The sequence below is a fragment of the Crinia signifera genome, unplaced genomic scaffold (assembly GCF_055691185.1).
Source record: "Crinia signifera unplaced genomic scaffold, ASM5569118v1 HAP2_SCAFFOLD_505, whole genome shotgun sequence".
NCBI lineage: Eukaryota > Metazoa > Chordata > Amphibia > Anura > Myobatrachidae > Crinia > Crinia signifera.
The window spans coordinates 29,600-49,275 of record NW_028142398.1 but is presented as its reverse complement, the minus strand read 5'-3'; the positions used below and the strand labels follow the sequence as shown (position 1 = coordinate 49,275).

General features: G+C 48.3%; 5 non-coding genes and 4 pseudogenes across 5 annotated transcripts; all 9 read right to left on the bottom strand.

Annotated features, from left to right (window-relative positions):
* Positions 1-5,144: 5,144 nt before the first annotated feature.
* Positions 5,145-5,251, bottom strand: LOC146055626 (U2 spliceosomal RNA; annotated as a pseudogene).
* Positions 5,252-6,606: 1,355 nt separating this feature from the next.
* Positions 6,607-6,797, bottom strand: LOC146055603 (U2 spliceosomal RNA). Its single transcript, XR_014468793.1, has one exon. It is a non-coding gene; the product is annotated as a U2 spliceosomal RNA (small nuclear RNA).
* Positions 6,798-8,152: 1,355 nt separating this feature from the next.
* Positions 8,153-8,343, bottom strand: LOC146055602 (U2 spliceosomal RNA). Its single transcript, XR_014468792.1, has one exon. It is a non-coding gene; the product is annotated as a U2 spliceosomal RNA (small nuclear RNA).
* A 1,355-nt stretch (positions 8,344-9,698) lies between these two features.
* LOC146055601 (U2 spliceosomal RNA) lies at positions 9,699-9,889 on the bottom strand. The gene has a single exon (XR_014468791.1). It is a non-coding gene; the product is annotated as a U2 spliceosomal RNA (small nuclear RNA).
* A 1,355-nt stretch (positions 9,890-11,244) lies between these two features.
* LOC146055600 (U2 spliceosomal RNA) lies at positions 11,245-11,435 on the bottom strand. Its single transcript, XR_014468790.1, has one exon. It is a non-coding gene; the product is annotated as a U2 spliceosomal RNA (small nuclear RNA).
* A 1,355-nt stretch (positions 11,436-12,790) lies between these two features.
* On the bottom strand, positions 12,791-12,981 carry LOC146055599 (U2 spliceosomal RNA). Its single transcript, XR_014468789.1, has one exon. It is a non-coding gene; the product is annotated as a U2 spliceosomal RNA (small nuclear RNA).
* Positions 12,982-14,336: 1,355 nt separating this feature from the next.
* LOC146055624 (U2 spliceosomal RNA) lies at positions 14,337-14,512 on the bottom strand (annotated as a pseudogene).
* A 1,116-nt stretch (positions 14,513-15,628) lies between these two features.
* On the bottom strand, positions 15,629-15,765 carry LOC146055627 (U2 spliceosomal RNA; annotated as a pseudogene).
* A 1,354-nt stretch (positions 15,766-17,119) lies between these two features.
* LOC146055625 (U2 spliceosomal RNA) lies at positions 17,120-17,338 on the bottom strand (annotated as a pseudogene).
* Positions 17,339-19,676: the final 2,338 nt, after the last annotated feature.

Below are 19,676 nucleotides of genomic sequence, written 5' to 3'. Positions count from 1 at the left end.
CAGCAGCAACTGTGCATAGGTGCAGTCCCAGAAGAGGTGCATAGATGTTTCCTCGCGAACGAGGCACCAGGGACAATGTCTGTACCTACACAAGTTTCGGGAGTGCATGAATGACCGGAGAGGCAAACCCCCCTGGATGGCCATCCATGACAAGTCTTTATGTCTATTAGTCAGTCTCTTGGATGCCACGCACTCCCAGACAAACTTAACAGTTGCCGCCGGGAGCCCTGGGATCGATTCCATAGTGTCTTTGGCTCTGATGAGCTTGTGGACAGTTTTTGGCTTCCACAAGTCGGGTTTTAATCCCTCCAGTTGGTGTTCCCTCACAAACTTGGACACGTCCAGGTAAAACCACGGAGTGGTCCAGTTGTAAGGGATGGAGCTGTCCCACTTGTCCCATTTAAGGGTCCTCCACAGTGGTAGGAGGAAGAAGCGGGACATGGAGTTCCCCGCAGAGCCGGCACAACTGTCAATCAAAGTTCTGCGGATGCACGTACATACAAAGAAGGCTCTCAGCATAGTTGGAATGTCTGGAATGCCTTTGCCACCTTTGAGGGGATCCTTGTACATAATGCTCCGCTTCACTCTGTCCATTTTGGAGCCCCAGATGAAGTGGAAAGTGGCCCGGGTAATGGCCTTGCAGACCGCAGTTGGCGGCGGCCAGGCCTGGGCTGTGTACTGCAGGACGGGAAGGATCTCGTTCCGCAGCACAAGGGCTTTCCCTTCGATGGAAAGGTCTCTGAGGCTCCACAGTCCAATTTTCTGTCTCACTGTAGCAAGTTTCTCATCCCAGCACTTCCGGGCGGCTCCATCATCACCGAACCAGACACCCAGAATTTTGATGAGGTCCGGTTTGACGGTAAATGGGAAAGGAGCCGAGGATGACAGGTGCCAGTTTCCGAAGAGCATGGCTTCTGACTTCCCGCAGTTGACTTTTGCCCCCGAAGCACGGCCGAAGTCCTCACAGGTCTGGACGAGTGCTGCCACCGAGCGTTGATCCGCGCAGAAGACAGTGACGTCGTCCATGTACAGCGAGCACTTGGCCACTGGGTGGTCTGGACCTGGTGCGGTGATCCCTCTAATCTCTGGATTCTGTCTGATGGATAGGGCCAGGAGCTCTATAACACAAACAAAAAGAAGAGGTGAAAGAGGGCAGCCTTGTCTGACCCCAGAGAGAACCGGAAAGGGGTCAGTCTTCCAGCCGTTCACCAACACCGTGCTGTGGATATCGAGGTACATAAGGTTAACATACGAACAAAACAATTCACCAAGACCAAATTTTCGCAGCACCTTACCCATCAGCTCATGAGAGACACGGTCAAAGGCCTTTTCCTGATCAAGACTGATCAGGGCCGTGCGCACATTACGATCTTTCACGTAATGGACCGTGTCCCTGAGGAGGGCAAGGCTGTCTGCGATCCTGCGGCCAGGTATACCACAGGTCTGATCCGGATGAACAATCTGTCCGATGACAGCCTTCAGCCTATTGGCCAGTACCTTGGCGAGGATCTTGTAGTCCACGTTCAGAAGAGAGATGGGCCTCCAATTTTTCAGCTCACATCTCTCCCCCTTCCGCTTATACAAGATCGTGATCATCCCTTCCCTCAGCGAAGGAGGCATTTTTCCCTCCACCACCATCTCCTCATACAGCTCGAGCAGGTCCGGGCCGATTAGATCCCACAGCGCTACATAGAGCTCAGCTGGGAGACCATCGTTACCTGGAGTCCTGCCTTGCCTAAAGGATTTGGTGGCAGATAATACCTCCTCCAGCGTCAGGGGAGCGTCCAGCGCCGATCTGCCTGCAGGATCAATAGGGTTAGTGATACCTGACAGGAACTTGTCGGCCATGTCGTTGTCAGTCGTCTTAGGGGAGTAGAGGTCGCTGTAGTAGTCGCGGACGACCTTCATCACGCCCTCCTTCCCCTGTCTGGGAATGCCATTCTCATCTCGCAGCTCGGTCAGGGGCGTGTGGCCAGAGTGGAGTTTCCTGAAAAAGAAAGAAGAGCACTTCTCACCCTTCTCCAGATTCTCCACCTTGGAACGGAAGACGATACGTCTGGACTCCTCCTCAAAGTGCCTTTTCAGGCTCTTTTTGGTCTCATCCAGGTCGTCCTTCACGTCCCAGCCGCACCGCTGGAGGTCCACCAGGGACTGGAGCTCACGCTGCAGATTTCTGAGGTTCCTCTTACGGTCGCATGCCTGGATACGCCCTTTGACCTGAAAGAAACTGCGGATGTTAGATTTGGCATATTCCCACCAGTCAGACATACAGTCAAAATAGCATTTGTCATTTTTCCATGTGATGTAGGCATCCTTAAGTTCAGCCAATACCTCCTCCTTTTCCAGCAGTGCACAGTTCAACTTCCAGGAGCCTGGGCCAGGTGGAAAACCATGGCCCAGGATACCTTGGAAGAGAATGGCCCTGTGGTCAGAGAAGAAGCAGGGAACCATAGAATGCCTAACCTGCTGCACTGCCCGGGAGGTGAACACGAAGTCAATGCGGGAACGCACAGAGCCATCGGGGCGGCTCCACGTGAAATTCACGGAGCCTCCCCCCATGGAGCCCACAGCGTCCCGCAGTGACGCTTCGGCCACCATTTCCCGGAGCAGATTGGACGTGATGTCCAACTTCGCAGAGTTGCAGGTGCTTCGTCCATCCCCTTCGATCGGGCAGTTGAAGTCTCCAGCCATCACTACAGCCCTGGTGGTGGCGAGCTGGGTCCGCAGGGTCTGGAATAATTCCAAACGCTCATTCTTGATAGGTGAAGCGTACACGCAGATAAGCCTGATAGGCTCACCTGCCCATGAGCCGTCTACGACAAGTAACCTGCCGCAGACAAGCTCCTGAACAGAATCCAGCGTGAAGAGGCTCCCCCTGATCAGAATAGCTACCCCTGTAGACTTACACTCACCTCCACCGGACCAGTAGGACGGGCCATGGGACCACTGCCGGGCCAGGTGCTTGTATGACCTGGAGAAAGGGAGAGAGCATTCCTGCAACATGTAAACATCACATTTCTGATAGTCAAGGAAAGTAAAAACAGACTGTCTCCTAGCCTTATCCTTAATGCTCCTCACATTAATGGTAAGAATATTAAAAGCTACCATCTGTTAAGAGAAAGGGCAGGTTAGGTTACGATACGTTTACGTTACCACTCCCATCAGGGGGCGCAGCGTCCGGCTCTGCAGCTGGATCTCCTTCATGGGTTGGTTCCGTAATGCCAAGCAGCTGGTCGATGTCGCTGTCGCAGACGAGTTCAGTCGCCCCAAACTCGTCGTAACATTCCACCAAGGCCGCCATCTCCTCCTCGAGGGAGGGGGCGGGCTGGGGTGGTTCCACCAACTCAACTGCTGCCTTTTTGGAAGTTTCCGGGTCGGCAGCGGGGCTCTCCAACACCTTCCTCTTCCGTCTCAGCGTAGTCGGGCCTGCAGGGGCAAGGGGTGGAAACTCCTCCTCGGAGAGGGGAGGGGCAGAGGGGGTGGAGGGAAGAGGGGTGGGTTGGGCAAGAGGTCGGGAGGGTGAGGGAGGGGGGTGAGCAGCAGTGGAGGGGGGTGCTGTCACAGAGGGAGGTAGGGGAGGAGGGGTGGGGATGACAGGGGCAGGGGAGGGTTTCTTACCACCTTGTCTCTGCGGCTTCGGCTTTGGCTGCTTCTGTACCGGCTGGGGAGGCACCATGGGGGTAACTCCCTTCACTGCTGCGGCGTAGGATCTCGCTCTGTCAGGGCATGCCTTGTAGAGGTGGTCTCCTTTGCCGCACAGGTTGCAGACGAGCTTCGTGGGGCAGTCCTTTGTCTCGTGGCCGGCCACGTGACAGAACTTGCATGCCGAGACCTTGCACTCTCTTCCCACGTGGTCTTTCCCACTGCACTTTCGACAGGTGCGTGGTTGATCCGCGTAGTAGATGAGTCCAGCGGTTCCCCCCAGGGAGAAGCACTGTTTGAGGTGCTTGACTCCGTCTGGGCACGAAGTGTCCTTGTGGAGCCTGACCACCACCGACCACTTTACGTCCCAGAGCCCGTTGCTCAGCAGGACCCTTGTGGGGTCCCTGATGACCGTGCAGGATCTGTTCAGGAATGTGACGATGTCTTTGGCAGGCACATGTGGACTTCGCATTGAAACCGTCACCCGCCTCTCCTCCCTTTGAATAGGGCAGTTGCCCACAAAGCGAGAGAGAGGGGAATCAGGCTTCGCCGCTTTCACCGCCTCCCAATACCTCTTGCAGATGGCAATGGTGGCGAAGGTGACATAAAAGATCCCCTTGATGAAGGTCTGGGTGCTGAGGACTTCGGGGGCCGAGAATCCTTGGTCCAGGACCATCATCTTGCCGAATTGCACCAGCGAAAGGTCCGGCACCTGTCCGTCCACCTCCTTCAGCTTCATCACCACGGTTTGCCTCATCCAGGGTTCCAGGGCTGGGGTAGCCTTGGAGCCATCCCTGGTGGGCACCGCTGGTGGTGTCCCTGAAGGGGGGCAGGAGCTGGGGCCGGCCACATTTGCTGGGGTTTCGGCCGGGGACTTGCCCTTCTTCCCGGCGAGGGGGGCTGGAGCGGAGGCTGTGGCCATCCTTCCGGCTTCTCGGGGCAAAAGGGTCTTTTCCGGGACCCCGGCAGGAGGGGAAGGAGGAAATCTCTTCAGAGGGCAGAGCAACACAAGTCTAACCCTCCAAGGTGGCTAGAGAGCGATGCACGGCTTCAGAGGGCAGAGCAAAGCAAGTCTAACCCTCCACGGAGGCTGGGGAGCGTTGCAGAGCTTCGGAGGGCAGAGCAGAAAGTCTGACCCTCGGCGGCGGCTCCGGAGCGGTGGAGGCTTCAGAGGGCAGAGCAGGAAAGTCTGACCCTCCTAGGCAGCTCGGGAGTGCTGCAAGGCTTCGAGAGGGCAGAGCCAACAAGTCTGCCTCTCCCAGGTGGCTAGGGTGCGTTGATCTCCTCTTCTGGCGAAATCCTCTTCTCCTCGCAGTCGGGGGCGGAGCTTCTTCCTCGGCGTCGAGAGGGGGAGGGGTCGGCAGTCGCTTCGGAGGGCAGAGCAGAGCAAGTCTGACCCTCAGTCTTCTCCGGCTTCTCCCTCTTCAGCGATGTCTTCTCCTCCTCGCAGTCTCGACGTCTTCGCTCAATTCGCTCTTCTCGGCCTGGCAGCGGTAGCCCTGAGAAGGACCGTTGTCGGTCCAAGAAACAAGGAGCAGAGCTGCCTCTCAGAATAAACTGATAAGAACAGATACTACACTTGATCTTAGCCAAAAGGCCGAGAAGCGATAACCCGAATGGGGTCCCAGCAAAGCGCGCAAACCGGAATTCGGCCACCAACACTGGTGGAGAAGAGATCAGCACCACGGACACATCTAACACACACACATCACTTCTTTGACGTTGCAGTCTGAAAGATACCAGGCTGTACGGCAGGTATGAATAGGACTTGAAGTGCTGGACAGGGACCGGAGGACGAGTAGCCATCCAACTGATTTTGTGATTAGGTCGTCGGCGGGCGGGCAGGGTGCCTCAGCTGGGTAGGAGGCCAAATTTGCATGTGCTCCGCCCCGTCTGTTGACGTCGCGTCAACAGACACACACCCACTAGGCAGACGACCAACAGGCAAGCAGCAGCAGCCAGCTGTCTCCTCGCTCTTTGCTGCCGCATGCCTGTGTCCCTGACGAACTGCTGCTGAGTAAATCAATCAGCTAGCTGCTGCAGAGGAGAAGGAGGAATCTTGCACAATCAGGTGCAATGACGGCTTTCCTGTTTTGAGCCCATTCAGCAGCAGTAGTAGTAGACAGTCAGATGGACAGGCATTCATGTGGCAGGACCCTTTGTGTGACATCACAATCTGCCCTCTATGACATCACAAGCTGCTCACTCGGAATCCGGCGGAACCTGACAGCCAGACAGTCACTTGGAACAGACAGGCAGACAGGACAGTCATGTGTAGGTGAGCTGGGTGGGCCAATGTTTTCTTTTATTGGCAGTTACCACCCAAATGATGGTCCGAAGAAGGTAAGTGATACTTTTTCTAAATCCCCCTCTCAATGATCATCAATTGTTGGGCTTGGAAAAAAATGGAAGAGGAAAAAAAATTCCCAAAACAAAAGAGAATAAAGAGGAAAAAAAATTCCCAAAACAAAAGAGAGAGAAAAGAGAGCGCAAAAAGAAAAGAAAAAAAATATATAAGAGATCAAGAAAAAAAAAAAAAAACAAGCCATTTCAAATCGAGAGGGAGGGGGTCCAAAAATTCCATTGCTTTGATCCAGTTGATGTTTCCGTGGTAAGATCGTAGGTAAGTCACATAGCGTTTGCATATTTATTGGGAGGTCGCAGCGATTGATAAGTCCTTTAATTTAGGCAGGCTTCCGGTCTTTTGGCTAGGCCGCATATGCTGATATCAAGTGTAGTGTCACGTCAAGTAATTAACTGCCTCGATTCCAGAAAGTACAATTCAAGGAGTCAAGAAATAGTCACAAAATGATACACTGAGGCAGGATTTGAAAGTATTTATGCACAAGGGTTAAACCTTGAAGCAGCAAATGCATGCATTTCTAAATACAAAGGTGCACAAACAATTGATACTCCAAATCAAGTGCCAGGAATGGAAATAGTCTTTTTTTGGATAACAGATTAGGAAGGTGCACCGGTCCTGGAAGTACTGCAATACCAGGTCAATGCGTGGAGTGGACAGAGCAAGCTCTTCTTCCATCTCCCTGTTCTAAAAATCCATTTAATATATGGCCCCCAGATAGGGGGCGTATCAGATATTAAACTGATAAGAACAGATACTACACTTGATCTTAGCCAAAAGGCCGAGAAGCGATAACCCGAATGGGGTCCCAGCAAAGCGCGCAAACCGGAATTCGGCCACCAACACTGGTGGAGAAGAGATCAGCACCACGGACACATCTAACACACACACATCACTTCTTTGACGTTGCAGTCTGAAAGATACCAGGCTGTACGGCAGGTATGAATAGGACTTGAAGTGCTGGACAGGGACCGGAGGACGAGTAGCCATCCAACTGATTTTGTGATTAGGTCGTCGGCGGGCGGGCAGGGTGCCTCAGCTGGGTAGGAGGCCAAATTTGCATGTGCTCCGCCCCGTCTGTTGACGTCGCGTCAACAGACACACACCCACTAGGCAGACGACCAACAGGCAAGCAGCAGCAGCCAGCTGTCTCCTCGCTCTTTGCTGCCGCATGCCTGTGTCCCTGACGAACTGCTGCTGAGTAAATCAATCAGCTAGCTGCTGCAGAGGAGAAGGAGGAATCTTGCACAATCAGGTGCAATGACGGCTTTCCTGTTTTGAGCCCATTCAGCAGCAGTAGTAGTAGACAGTCAGATGGACAGGCATTCATGTGGCAGGACCCTTTGTGTGACATCACAATCTGCCCTCTATGACATCACAAGCTGCTCACTCGGAATCCGGCGGAACCTGACAGCCAGACAGTCACTTGGAACAGACAGGCAGACAGGACAGTCATGTGTAGGTGAGCTGGGTGGGCCAATGTTTTCTTTTATTGGCAGTTACCACCCAAATGATGGTCCGAAGAAGGTAAGTGATACTTTTTCTAAATCCCCCTCTCAATGATCATCAATTGTTGGGCTTGGAAAAAAATGGAAGAGGAAAAAAAATTCCCAAAACAAAAGAGAATAAAGAGGAAAAAAAATTCCCAAAACAAAAGAGAGAGAAAAGAGAGCGCAAAAAGAAAAGAAAAAAAATATATAAGAGATCAAGAAAAAAAAAAAAAAACAAGCCATTTCAAATCGAGAGGGAGGGGGTCCAAAAATTCCATTGCTTTGATCCAGTTGATGTTTCCGTGGTAAGATCGTAGGTAAGTCACATAGCGTTTGCATATTTATTGGGAGGTCGCAGCGATTGATAAGTCCTTTAATTTAGGCAGGCTTCCGGTCTTTTGGCTAGGCCGCATATGCTGATATCAAGTGTAGTGTCACGTCAAGTAATTAACTGCCTCGATTCCAGAAAGTACAATTCAAGGAGTCAAGAAATAGTCACAAAATGATACACTGAGGCAGGATTTGAAAGTATTTATGCACAAGGGTTAAACCTTGAAGCAGCAAATGCATGCATTTCTAAATACAAAGGTGCACAAACAATTGATACTCCAAATCAAGTGCCAGGAATGGAAATAGTCTTTTTTTGGATAACAGATTAGGAAGGTGCACCGGTCCTGGAAGTACTGCAATACCAGGTCAATGCGTGGAGTGGACAGAGCAAGCTCTTCTTCCATCTCCCTGTTCTAAAAATCCATTTAATATATGGCCCCCAGATAGGGGGCGTATCAGATATTAAACTGATAAGAACAGATACTACACTTGATCTTAGCCAAAAGGCCGAGAAGCGATAACCCGAATGGGGTCCCAGCAAAGCGCGCAAACCGGAATTCGGCCACCAACACTGGTGGAGAAGAGATCAGCACCACGGACACATCTAACACACACACATCACTTCTTTGACGTTGCAGTCTGAAAGATACCAGGCTGTACGGCAGGTATGAATAGGACTTGAAGTGCTGGACAGGGACCGGAGGACGAGTAGCCATCCAACTGATTTTGTGATTAGGTCGTCGGCGGGCGGGCAGGGTGCCTCAGCTGGGTAGGAGGCCAAATTTGCATGTGCTCCGCCCCGTCTGTTGACGTCGCGTCAACAGACACACACCCACTAGGCAGACGACCAACAGGCAAGCAGCAGCAGCCAGCTGTCTCCTCGCTCTTTGCTGCCGCATGCCTGTGTCCCTGACGAACTGCTGCTGAGTAAATCAATCAGCTAGCTGCTGCAGAGGAGAAGGAGGAATCTTGCACAATCAGGTGCAATGACGGCTTTCCTGTTTTGAGCCCATTCAGCAGCAGTAGTAGTAGACAGTCAGATGGACAGGCATTCATGTGGCAGGACCCTTTGTGTGACATCACAATCTGCCCTCTATGACATCACAAGCTGCTCACTCGGAATCCGGCGGAACCTGACAGCCAGACAGTCACTTGGAACAGACAGGCAGACAGGACAGTCATGTGTAGGTGAGCTGGGTGGGCCAATGTTTTCTTTTATTGGCAGTTACCACCCAAATGATGGTCCGAAGAAGGTAAGTGATACTTTTTCTAAATCCCCCTCTCAATGATCATCAATTGTTGGGCTTGGAAAAAAATGGAAGAGGAAAAAAAATTCCCAAAACAAAAGAGAATAAAGAGGAAAAAAAATTCCCAAAACAAAAGAGAGAGAAAAGAGAGCGCAAAAAGAAAAGAAAAAAAATATATAAGAGATCAAGAAAAAAAAAAAAAAACAAGCCATTTCAAATCGAGAGGGAGGGGGTCCAAAAATTCCATTGCTTTGATCCAGTTGATGTTTCCGTGGTAAGATCGTAGGTAAGTCACATAGCGTTTGCATATTTATTGGGAGGTCGCAGCGATTGATAAGTCCTTTAATTTAGGCAGGCTTCCGGTCTTTTGGCTAGGCCGCATATGCTGATATCAAGTGTAGTGTCACGTCAAGTAATTAACTGCCTCGATTCCAGAAAGTACAATTCAAGGAGTCAAGAAATAGTCACAAAATGATACACTGAGGCAGGATTTGAAAGTATTTATGCACAAGGGTTAAACCTTGAAGCAGCAAATGCATGCATTTCTAAATACAAAGGTGCACAAACAATTGATACTCCAAATCAAGTGCCAGGAATGGAAATAGTCTTTTTTTGGATAACAGATTAGGAAGGTGCACCGGTCCTGGAAGTACTGCAATACCAGGTCAATGCGTGGAGTGGACAGAGCAAGCTCTTCTTCCATCTCCCTGTTCTAAAAATCCATTTAATATATGGCCCCCAGATAGGGGGCGTATCAGATATTAAACTGATAAGAACAGATACTACACTTGATCTTAGCCAAAAGGCCGAGAAGCGATAACCCGAATGGGGTCCCAGCAAAGCGCGCAAACCGGAATTCGGCCACCAACACTGGTGGAGAAGAGATCAGCACCACGGACACATCTAACACACACACATCACTTCTTTGACGTTGCAGTCTGAAAGATACCAGGCTGTACGGCAGGTATGAATAGGACTTGAAGTGCTGGACAGGGACCGGAGGACGAGTAGCCATCCAACTGATTTTGTGATTAGGTCGTCGGCGGGCGGGCAGGGTGCCTCAGCTGGGTAGGAGGCCAAATTTGCATGTGCTCCGCCCCGTCTGTTGACGTCGCGTCAACAGACACACACCCACTAGGCAGACGACCAACAGGCAAGCAGCAGCAGCCAGCTGTCTCCTCGCTCTTTGCTGCCGCATGCCTGTGTCCCTGACGAACTGCTGCTGAGTAAATCAATCAGCTAGCTGCTGCAGAGGAGAAGGAGGAATCTTGCACAATCAGGTGCAATGACGGCTTTCCTGTTTTGAGCCCATTCAGCAGCAGTAGTAGTAGACAGTCAGATGGACAGGCATTCATGTGGCAGGACCCTTTGTGTGACATCACAATCTGCCCTCTATGACATCACAAGCTGCTCACTCGGAATCCGGCGGAACCTGACAGCCAGACAGTCACTTGGAACAGACAGGCAGACAGGACAGTCATGTGTAGGTGAGCTGGGTGGGCCAATGTTTTCTTTTATTGGCAGTTACCACCCAAATGATGGTCCGAAGAAGGTAAGTGATACTTTTTCTAAATCCCCCTCTCAATGATCATCAATTGTTGGGCTTGGAAAAAAATGGAAGAGGAAAAAAAATTCCCAAAACAAAAGAGAATAAAGAGGAAAAAAAATTCCCAAAACAAAAGAGAGAGAAAAGAGAGCGCAAAAAGAAAAGAAAAAAAATATATAAGAGATCAAGAAAAAAAAAAAAAAACAAGCCATTTCAAATCGAGAGGGAGGGGGTCCAAAAATTCCATTGCTTTGATCCAGTTGATGTTTCCGTGGTAAGATCGTAGGTAAGTCACATAGCGTTTGCATATTTATTGGGAGGTCGCAGCGATTGATAAGTCCTTTAATTTAGGCAGGCTTCCGGTCTTTTGGCTAGGCCGCATATGCTGATATCAAGTGTAGTGTCACGTCAAGTAATTAACTGCCTCGATTCCAGAAAGTACAATTCAAGGAGTCAAGAAATAGTCACAAAATGATACACTGAGGCAGGATTTGAAAGTATTTATGCACAAGGGTTAAACCTTGAAGCAGCAAATGCATGCATTTCTAAATACAAAGGTGCACAAACAATTGATACTCCAAATCAAGTGCCAGGAATGGAAATAGTCTTTTTTTGGATAACAGATTAGGAAGGTGCACCGGTCCTGGAAGTACTGCAATACCAGGTCAATGCGTGGAGTGGACAGAGCAAGCTCTTCTTCCATCTCCCTGTTCTAAAAATCCATTTAATATATGGCCCCCAGATAGGGGGCGTATCAGATATTAAACTGATAAGAACAGATACTACACTTGATCTTAGCCAAAAGGCCGAGAAGCGATAACCCGAATGGGGTCCCAGCAAAGCGCGCAAACCGGAATTCGGCCACCAACACTGGTGGAGAAGAGATCAGCACCACGGACACATCTAACACACACACATCACTTCTTTGACGTTGCAGTCTGAAAGATACCAGGCTGTACGGCAGGTATGAATAGGACTTGAAGTGCTGGACAGGGACCGGAGGACGAGTAGCCATCCAACTGATTTTGTGATTAGGTCGTCGGCGGGCGGGCAGGGTGCCTCAGCTGGGTAGGAGGCCAAATTTGCATGTGCTCCGCCCCGTCTGTTGACGTCGCGTCAACAGACACACACCCACTAGGCAGACGACCAACAGGCAAGCAGCAGCAGCCAGCTGTCTCCTCGCTCTTTGCTGCCGCATGCCTGTGTCCCTGACGAACTGCTGCTGAGTAAATCAATCAGCTAGCTGCTGCAGAGGAGAAGGAGGAATCTTGCACAATCAGGTGCAATGACGGCTTTCCTGTTTTGAGCCCATTCAGCAGCAGTAGTAGTAGACAGTCAGATGGACAGGCATTCATGTGGCAGGACCCTTTGTGTGACATCACAATCTGCCCTCTATGACATCACAAGCTGCTCACTCGGAATCCGGCGGAACCTGACAGCCAGACAGTCACTTGGAACAGACAGGCAGACAGGACAGTCATGTGTAGGTGAGCTGGGTGGGCCAATGTTTTCTTTTATTGGCAGTTACCACCCAAATGATGGTCCGAAGAAGGTAAGTGATACTTTTTCTAAATCCCCCTCTCAATGATCATCAATTGTTGGGCTTGGAAAAAAATGGAAGAGGAAAAAAAATTCCCAAAACAAAAGAGAATAAAGAGGAAAAAAAATTCCCAAAACAAAAGAGAGAGAAAAGAGAGCGCAAAAAGAAAAGAAAAAAAATATATAAGAGATCAAGAAAAAAAAAAAAAAACAAGCCATTTCAAATCGAGAGGGAGGGGGTCCAAAAATTCCATTGCTTTGATCCAGTTGATGTTTCCGTGGTAAGATCGTAGGTAAGTCACATAGCGTTTGCATATTTATTGGGAGGTCGCAGCGATTGATAAGTCCTTTAATTTAGGCAGGCTTCCGGTCTTTTGGCTAGGCCGCATATGCTGATATCAAGTGTAGTGTCACGTCAAGTAATTAACTGCCTCGATTCCAGAAAGTACAATTCAAGGAGTCAAGAAATAGTCACAAAATGATACACTGAGGCAGGATTTGAAAGTATTTATGCACAAGGGTTAAACCTTGAAGCAGCAAATGCATGCATTTCTAAATACAAAGGTGCACAAACAATTGATACTCCAAATCAAGTGCCAGGAATGGAAATAGTCTTTTTTTGGATAACAGATTAGGAAGGTGCACCGGTCCTGGAAGTACTGCAATACCAGGTCAATGCGTGGAGTGGACAGAGCAAGCTCTTCTTCCATCTCCCTGTTCTAAAAATCCATTTAATATATGGCCCCCAGATAGGGGGCGTATCAGATATTAAACTGATAAGAACAGATACTACACTTGATCTTAGCCAAAAGGCCGAGAAGCGATAACCCGAATGGGGTCCCAGCAAAGCGCGCAAACCGGAATTCGGCCACCAACACTGGTGGAGAAGAGATCAGCACCACGGACACATCTAACACACACACATCACTTCTTTGACGTTGCAGTCTGAAAGATACCAGGCTGTACGGCAGGTATGAATAGGACTTGAAGTGCTGGACAGGGACCGGAGGACGAGTAGCCATCCAACTGATTTTGTGATTAGGTCGTCGGCGGGCGGGCAGGGTGCCTCAGCTGGGTAGGAGGCCAAATTTGCATGTGCTCCGCCCCGTCTGTTGACGTCGCGTCAACAGACACACACCCACTAGGCAGACGACCAACAGGCAAGCAGCAGCAGCCAGCTGTCTCCTCGCTCTTTGCTGCCGCATGCCTGTGTCCCTGACGAACTGCTGCTGAGTAAATCAATCAGCTAGCTGCTGCAGAGGAGAAGGAGGAATCTTGCACAATCAGGTGCAATGACGGCTTTCCTGTTTTGAGCCCATTCAGCAGCAGTAGTAGTAGACAGTCAGATGGACAGGCATTCATGTGGCAGGACCCTTTGTGTGACATCACAATCTGCCCTCTATGACATCACAAGCTGCTCACTCGGAATCCGGCGGAACCTGACAGCCAGACAGTCACTTGGAACAGACAGGCAGACAGGACAGTCATGTGTAGGTGAGCTGGGTGGGCCAATGTTTTCTTTTATTGGCAGTTACCACCCAAATGATGGTCCGAAGAAGGTAAGTGATACTTTTTCTAAATCCCCCTCTCAATGATCATCAATTGTTGGGCTTGGAAAAAAATGGAAGAGGAAAAAAAATTCCCAAAACAAAAGAGAATAAAGAGGAAAAAAAATTCCCAAAACAAAAGAGAGAGAAAAGAGAGCGCAAAAAGAAAAGAAAAAAAATATATAAGAGATCAAGAAAAAAAAAAAAAAACAAGCCATTTCAAATCGAGAGGGAGGGGGTCCAAAAATTCCATTGCTTTGATCCAGTTGATGTTTCCGTGGTAAGATCGTAGGTAAGTCACATAGCGTTTGCATATTTATTGGGAGGTCGCAGCGATTGATAAGTCCTTTAATTTAGGCAGGCTTCCGGTCTTTTGGCTAGGCCGCATATGCTGATATCAAGTGTAGTGTCACGTCAAGTAATTAACTGCCTCGATTCCAGAAAGTACAATTCAAGGAGTCAAGAAATAGTCACAAAATGATACACTGAGGCAGGATTTGAAAGTATTTATGCACAAGGGTTAAACCTTGAAGCAGCAAATGCATGCATTTCTAAATACAAAGGTGCACAAACAATTGATACTCCAAATCAAGTGCCAGGAATGGAAATAGTCTTTTTTTGGATAACAGATTAGGAAGGTGCACCGGTCCTGGAAGTACTGCAATACCAGGTCAATGCGTGGAGTGGACAGAGCAAGCTCTTCTTCCATCTCCCTGTTCTAAAAATCCATTTAATATATGGCCCCCAGATAGGGGGCGTATCAGATATTAAACTGATAAGAACAGATGAGTTTGAAGAAACTCAGGGAGCCCGAGGTGTGCTCCCACCACCACCAGTGACGTGACTAAACGCGTGCACAGGGGGCAGCCGTACGAACGTGTGGCCCTCTCCCAAAGGAGAAAGGCCCCATGGTTCCCCTAACCCCCCTCAACCATAAGGCCAAGGAAGGGAAAAAAGGGATCGGTGGGTCCTCTTCGCCGAAGCTTAGAGAGACCCGCTTTTCCTCCACCCCCGGAAGGGTTTCGGACGGTGGGTCCTCCGCAGCCCGTGCTTTGGAGAGACCCGACTTAGGCTTCCCTCCGCCTTGCGGCTCGGGGTTGCCCTCGAGGGAACCGGGACTCTCCCCAAAAGGTGAAGAGTCCCAGTCACGTTTGGGGAACGGAAGGCCCGTTAGGGACAGCCGCACTACCCAAATGAAAAAACGTGACAAACTAACAAAAAACGTGGAGTGCAAAACGTGCAAATCATAAAAAGAAAAGAATAAGGCCCTAGCCAGAAGGCCGGGGGGGGGTGTGAAAAATTGTCCTACCCCATCCAAAAGGACAGGGTAAGGACGTGAAGCGCTAACCTAAAGGGAAGTGCGCAGTGCAAGTGCCATTCGTGCAAGGTGACTTGGGATCACCCGTGCATGTCCGGCACCCCCGAGTTTCCCCGGGGGCACAGTGCAGCCTCGGACTCCAGGCAGCCGACCCTTCAGCGTCCGACCAAGCTTTTCTCCGTCTCACCAGCAGGCATTTTCCAGCCCCTGGCATGGGAATGGGTACTCCACTGGGCCTTTCGAAAGACTCCCTTAGGGGCTGCACCCCCTCCGGAAGAGCAATCTACTCAGTCCCAGTGTTTCTCCGCTCCCAGGGTTAAGGTACTAAGCTGGGCCTTTCGCGGTCTCCCCATCAGAGGCTACGAACCTCTGGAACAGGAGCCATCTACTCAGTCCCAACCTTTCTCCGCTCCCTGGGATTGGATACTAGACTGAGCCTTTCGCTGACTCATCCTTCGGGGGCTACAAACCCCGTCAAGAGAGTCGAACTACTAGGCCCAGTGTTTCTCCCCCCCTCTTACCAGTGGATTTACGGAAACAACACCTCCTACCAAAGGCAGAGGTGAAGATACTTAGTGAGACTTTTCACTACTCCCGGGAAAAAACAGAGGGGTCCCACACCCTCCGCCCATCAGAGCAGCTACTCAGTCTCACCTTTCTCTATTCTCTGCCAGAGGCCAGTCCATACCCAACTGATAAGAACAGATACTACACTTGATCTTAGCCAAAAGGCCGAGAAGCGATAACCCGAATGGGGTCCCAGCAAAGCGCGCAAACCGGAATTCGGCCACCAACACTGGTGGAGAAGAGATCAGCACCACGGACACATCTAACACACACACATCACTTCTTTGACGTTGCAGTCTGAAAGATACCAGGCTGTACGGCAGGTATGAATAGGACTTGAAGTGCTGGACAGGGACCGGAGGACGAGTAGCCATCCAACTGATTTTGTGATTAGGTCGTCGGCGGGCGGGCAGGGTGCCTCAGCTGGGTAGGAGGCCAAATTTGCATGTGCTCCGCCCCGTCTGTTGACGTCGCGTCAACAGACACACACCCACTAGGCAGACGACCAACAGGCAAGCAGCAGCAGCCAGCTGTCTCCTCGCTCTTTGCTGCCGCATGCCTGTGTCCCTGACGAACTGCTGCTGAGTAAATCAATCAGCTAGCTGCTGCAGAGGAGAAGGAGGAATCTTGCACAATCAGGTGCAATGACGGCTTTCCTGTTTTGAGCCCATTCAGCAGCAGTAGTAGTAGACAGTCAGATGGACAGGCATTCATGTGGCAGGACCCTTTGTGTGACATCACAATCTGCCCTCTATGACATCACAAGCTGCTCACTCGGAATCCGGCGGAACCTGACAGCCAGACAGTCACTTGGAACAGACAGGCAGACAGGACAGTCATGTGTAGGTGAGCTGGGTGGGCCAATGTTTTCTTTTATTGGCAGTTACCACCCAAATGATGGTCCGAAGAAGGTAAGTGATACTTTTTCTAAATCCCCCTCTCAATGATCATCAATTGTTGGGCTTGGAAAAAAATGGAAGAGGAAAAAAAATTCCCAAAACAAAAGAGAATAAAGAGGAAAAAAAATTCCCAAAACAAAAGAGAGAGAAAAGAGAGCGCAAAAAGAAAAGAAAAAAAATATATAAGAGATCAAGAAAAAAAAAAAAAACAAGCCATTTCAAATCGAGAGGGAGGGGGTCCAAAAATTCCATTGCTTTGATCCAGTTGATGTTTCCGTGGTAAGATCGTAGGTAAGTCACATAGCGTTTGCATATTTATTGGGAGGTCGCAGCGATTGATAAGTCCTTTAATTTAGGCAGGCTTCCGGTCTTTTGGCTAGGCCGCATATGCTGATATCAAGTGTAGTGTCACGTCAAGTAATTAACTGCCTCGATTCCAGAAAGTACAATTCAAGGAGTCAAGAAATAGTCACAAAATGATACACTGAGGCAGGATTTGAAAGTATTTATGCACAAGGGTTAAACCTTGAAGCAGCAAATGCATGCATTTCTAAATACAAAGGTGCACAAACAATTGATACTCCAAATCAAGTGCCAGGAATGGAAATAGTCTTTTTTTGGATAACAGATTAGGAAGGTGCACCGGTCCTGGAAGTACTGCAATACCAGGTCAATGCGTGGAGTGGACAGAGCAAGCTCTTCTTCCATCTCCCTGTTCTAAAAATCCATTTAATATATGGCCCCCAGATAGGGGGCGTATCAGATATTAAACTGATAAGAACAGATTTTTTTTTTTTTTTTTTTTTTTTCTTTTTTTTTTTCTAACCCAGTCGTGTCTTCTCATCACATATGAATCTTTTCAAAAGAAAAATCTGCTTCTTATCAGCTCGTAAATGTCAAAAAAGATATAATAATAACAAAACAATACAATGCTACATTTCCAGCATAACAATATCAACAAAGCATAAACAAAACCATCCTTTAGCATAACCATGCTTATTCAGTATTTACCACAAATCTCCATTTCTTAACTTTCCAATAACCCTCCGCATCAGTACCTACCCCACCATTCCTTTTATCATATAAATAACAAACATACAACTTACACAATACCATTTTTACACAATCATTCACAGTCAATTCATCCTTCCTGAATACACTCAAATTCCTTGCATCCCACAACACTTCTTTTACACAGGCCACAATCAACCACAACAATCTTGCCCTTACATTACCACTTGCACCCAGCCCGAACATAACCATTTTCCACGAAACAATATTCATTCCTACCAATTCCTTGCATAACCCACCCATACTCTTCCACACGTTTTGTGCAAACTCGCAATTCCAAAATAAGTGCAACATTGATTCACGCCCACCACATCTTTCTCTCGGACAGACATCAGAACTGACCAAGTCTCTTTTCTTCTGTACTTCACGTACAGGCAAGACCCCATGCATACCCATCCATACAATATCTTTTTGTCTATTTGTCATACCTTTCACACTCATGCTTTTCCACACCTCTTTCACTTCATTCACATTCAAACAATCAATATTACACATACTCTCTTTATCTTCCATCATTTTCAAAATCTTCTTCTTTTCTTTGAACTCACCCATTCCAACACCACTTAGCTCAAATTTCTTGATAAAAACTTCAACCACACTATACCACACAGGACACTTCTCAGCCACCGGTTTACACATATCCCTCACACTCCATCCTAAACCACGTAACATCCATCCAGCCATATACTTCATCATACATGCAGCCTTACTATCCCTTTCATACAATCTTACAATCGCAACTACACCATTCAATCCAAGAAAAACTTCAATGTTAGGAAACCCAATCCCACCATTCCGCCAAGCCTTCATCACATCCACTCTCCTCAATCTCTCCATCTTACATCCCCACAGAAATAAAAACAAAATCCTTTCAACCTTCCTCTTACATCTACTATTACCTGGAAACACACACGCCACAAAAAGCAACAATGGAAGAATCACACTTTTTATAATCAACACTTTACCTGAAAAAGATAAACTCCTCATTCTCCAAAAATTCAACTTTCTTGCTACTTTCATACCACACTCATCCCAACTTGCTCTCCCTTTCAAATCATCTTCAAAAATAATCCCCAATACCTTAATACCACCACTCACACAAGCAATACCACTCACACTTTCCACATTCCCACCAAAAACTTTCAACTTTGATTTCTCCCAGTTAACCTTGAAAGCAGACACCGCACAAAATAAACTTATTAACAGCTTAATCCTATTCACATTCGCTACATTCTCCCCTATCACTACCACATCATCCATATATCCCAATGTTTTAACATACATCCCACCACTACCAGGAACAAGTAACCCTCTCACACTCTTATCTCTTCTAATCATGCATAACAATACCTCAATCACACAAATAAATAAAATGGGTGACAACGGACACCCCTGCCTAACACCACTTTCAACCTTAATCCATTCACTCTCCACACCATTCACAAGCACTTTACTTTTCACACCATCATACAAACTTTTCACACGTTTAACAAAGAAATCAGGAAACCTCATTTTCTCCAACACCTTGAACATAAAACAATGAGACACTCTGTCATACGCCTTTTCAAAATCAATTGATAATAAAAAACACACTCTCTTCCTCACACTACAATCACCTATCAAATCACGTAATAAACCTAAATTCTCAGACATCCTCCTCCCAGGCACACCACATACCTGATCCTCACCCACCACTTGCTCCAATACACCTTTCATCCTATTAACAAAAATCTTCGCATACAACTTATAATCAACATTTAATAAAGTTATCGGCCTCCAGTTACCCAGCACCTTTCTATCACCCTTTTTAAATAATAATACAATCACACCTTCTTTCATCGACTCTGCAATCACACCATTCTCCCACATATACTTAAAAACTTCCAACAAATCCTTCCCAATCACATCCCATAACAAAACATAAAATTCTACAGACAATCCATCACTCCCAGGAGTTTTATTCCTTTTGGCCTCTTTCAACACATTCTCAACTTCCAACTCAGATATACCCGACAAAAAACACCCACATTCACCCTCATACACACCCCCTTCCAATGTTCCTAATAAATCCTCATCCATATCTACATCTCTCCATTTTTCCTTATATAACTCCTCATA